The sequence below is a fragment of the Octopus bimaculoides genome, chromosome 21, assembly GCF_001194135.2.
Source record: "Octopus bimaculoides isolate UCB-OBI-ISO-001 chromosome 21, ASM119413v2, whole genome shotgun sequence".
NCBI classification, from domain to species: Eukaryota; Metazoa; Mollusca; class Cephalopoda; order Octopoda; family Octopodidae; genus Octopus; species Octopus bimaculoides.
Genome location: NC_069001.1, coordinates 43,848 through 47,323, shown reverse-complemented (window position 1 = coordinate 47,323; position 3,476 = coordinate 43,848). Strand labels below are relative to the sequence as shown.

The window sequence follows — 3,476 nt, the reverse complement described above, 5'->3', positions numbered from 1 at the left end:
AAAGTGCCACGCATTGGAACTGAACTCAGAACCTTGTGGTTGGGAAACAAACTTCTTACCACACAGTCAGGCCTGTGCCTACATGCACACACACACATACACACACTGAATTAATATACACTTTAATATCCTCATATATTAAAAGCTGAAGGCTCTTCAATTGTAACTCTGAGTATTTCTTCTGTCGCTCACCAAATGGTTGATACTTGATAGCAGTGTGACCAAAATAGAATTTGATATTGTATCTATCACTCTCTCACTCCCTCTATATTGCTTTCTTTCTCTCCATCCACCTCTCTTTCTATGTCTTTCTCTCTATGTCACTGCCCCTCTTTTATTCCCTCTCTCCCTCTTTATTCTTCCAAGCAGATTATAGAAACACTTAGTGTGGGCTGGATTAGTTAATCAGTTAGAAAAGATTATTGAGATAAAGATCAACTACTAAAAATAGTCGTAAGACTATATATATATATATATATGCATGAAGGTACATGGCTTTGTGGTTAGGGTGTTGCACTCACGATTGTGACATCATGGGTTCGATTCTCAGACCGGGCATTGTGTTGTGCTCTTGAGCAAAGCACCTCATTTCATGTTGCTCTGTGATCATTTCTTCACCTGACATGTGGCACACAGTGCACCTGTACAGGTAATGTTGATTTGATGGAGGGAATGAGCTCATGTGTACACAAACATTTGATCACTATAAACGAATCCATCTGTGTGGTTGTTCGACAAGAAATTGTATATATATATATATATATATATATATATATATATATACATACACACATATATATATGTGTGTGTGTATGTATATATATATATGTATGTATGTATGTGTTATTTCTTTACTACCCACAAGGGGCTACACACAGAGGGGACAAACAAGGACAGACAAATGATTAAGTCGATTATACCGACCCCAGTGTGTAACTGGTACTTATTTAATCGACCCCGAAAGGATGAAAGGCAAATTCGACCTTGGCGGAATTTGAACTCAGAACGTAGCGGCAGACGAAATACCGCTAAGCATTTCACCCGGCGTGCTAACGTTTCTGTGTGTATGTATATATGTGTATGTGTGTGTGTGTGTGTGTGTGAAGTGGTGCGTTTCGGAATTAGAAGCATTTGAAAAAGACTTTTCTGAGCATATATACATGTTTATATATATATATATATATGCATTCATTCATTCGGTTCTCATTGTATATATATGTATATGTGTATACACATGTGTGTGTGTATGTATGCATGTGTGTATATTTGGGTGTGATCTGCTTTTGAATGAATGTGAATTTGGATGTGTGAGCATATAAAGGTTTAAGCTTGTATCTATTTGTCTGTCTGTCTATAGATAGGCAGCTATAACTAATACATGTACACACATGCTTACATAGAGAAAACAACATGTGTACAAAAGGGAAAGAGAGAAACAGAGAGAGAGGAAGAGAGAAAGGGAGTGAGAAAGAGACAATATTATTATCTTCAAGCTGAGGTAAACAAATTTAAAAAATCCCAAATTCGTTTTTGAAATCTGCTTTATTTACCATTATTGTCATCATTGTTCATCATTTCACCTTCATTGTCATCATCATCTTCGTCATCATCAGAGACAAGGACATCACTATCATCATCCCATCACAATATTCAGAGACATTGAGTAATTAATGCTTAGTGCTCTTTGATTTATCAAAATTGGCATTAAAGGGGTTCGTTCGAAAGAGGGTGTTGTACAGCATTTAGTGATCTTCCTCTCCTGCATCAATGCTTCATGCCTCTCGTTTAAAATGATTTCACCAATGCCAGCAAACAGTGAAATTTGGATTTGAGAACAGAAGGATCCTGGATTGTTGTTATTGCTTTCATCATTGGATACATCATCATCAACAGCATCATTTGCACCATCATCATTGTCATCATCGTCATTATTCTTATCATAATCCTAAACATCATGTCCATCACCAACATCATTGTACACCATCATCATCCTCACTAACATCATTGTTGTCATTGTCATCAAAAGCATCATCATCATCATCTTCAACACCATGCCATCATCCTTATTACAGAAATCACAATCTCCCATCCATTCTCTGTAGAATTACCTGACACGTCACAAGGTTGCATCAACTTCCAAGATTTTCTGTCAACAAAAAAAAAAACAAAAAAAGAACAAATGGGAAAATTCCTCACAAATTTAATAGGATAAACTAGGTGAAATGAGTATATACTTAAAAGTATGTATGCATATAAATATATACACATATATGTATATACATACATATAAATATATGTATGTGTATAGGTTGATAGACATATATAGGTAAATAGATACGTGTGTGTATGTGTATATGTAGATACACACACATAAATATGAATATATATATATATATATATATATATATATATATATATATATATATATATATATATATAAAAACGATATAAAACTATCTCGACTTTTTAGAAAAGACAACAACAATTAAAGTAGTGAAAACAAAAAAGAATGAATCACTTATCAAAGAATAAATATCTATCCAGAAATATTGAATGGAAATCAAACTCCTATCAACGGTTTGCACTGTAACACAAATAACAAAAACAACAAACAACAAACAGCTATGATAATATAGTCATTGCAGGCTGTGCTAGTGTTGTTGTCATTGTAGTCATGATCATGATGATGATGATCATCATTACCATCATCATCAGCAGCAGTAATATCAATGTCTTTACCACACCAACACCACTTCAGGCGCCACTGCCACCTCTACCATCGTCACCACCACCACCACCACCACCACTATTGTCATTGTCATCTTTGTCGTCATCACTGTTATCATTGCCATTAACATCATTCTCAATACCAATATCATCAGCATCATCAGCAACAAGCGTCACCACCACCACCACCAACAACAGTAACAACAACACTGACAGCATCACCATCACCATCATCACCCTCAGCATCTACAGTTTCACCGAGAGATATCAATTCGTTATATTTCAAGGTGTCAGGTTAAAATGAGAACAGTTCATGTCTCAACGTTTTATACACATTAACATGACAGGTGGATCAACGAAAGCCCCTCACATAGATGGACGTGTAGGTCTTCATATACATGTATGTACACAGACATAAATATATACATATATGTATATATATATTTATATCTCTATATATATGTATGTATGTACTTATATAGGTGTGTGTGTGTGTGTATGTATATATGAATCTATATCTAAATATATATATGTATGTATATTGCATTCTCAAGTATCATTTAAAGACAATAATATAACTGGAACCCTGTCAGTAAAAGTGAATTTTTAAAGATATATGTGAGTTTGTATTTTCAAATACACACATACATATATATGCATGCTTATATAAATTATATACTTATACATACATACATACATGTATATATATATATATATATATATATATATATATATATATATATATATAT

At 33.9% G+C, this 3,476-nt stretch overlaps 1 long non-coding RNA gene across 1 annotated transcript in view; it reads right to left on the bottom strand.

Moving 5' to 3' along the window:
• Positions 1-1,523: 1,523 nt before the first annotated feature.
• LOC128250473 (uncharacterized) overlaps positions 1,524-3,476 on the bottom strand; it is a 4,953-nt gene continuing 3,000 nt past the window's right edge. Inside the window, exon 2 of the long non-coding RNA XR_008266497.1 lies at positions 1,524-2,146. This is a non-coding gene — a long non-coding RNA (uncharacterized LOC128250473). The remainder of the gene's footprint in view (positions 2,147-3,476) is intronic.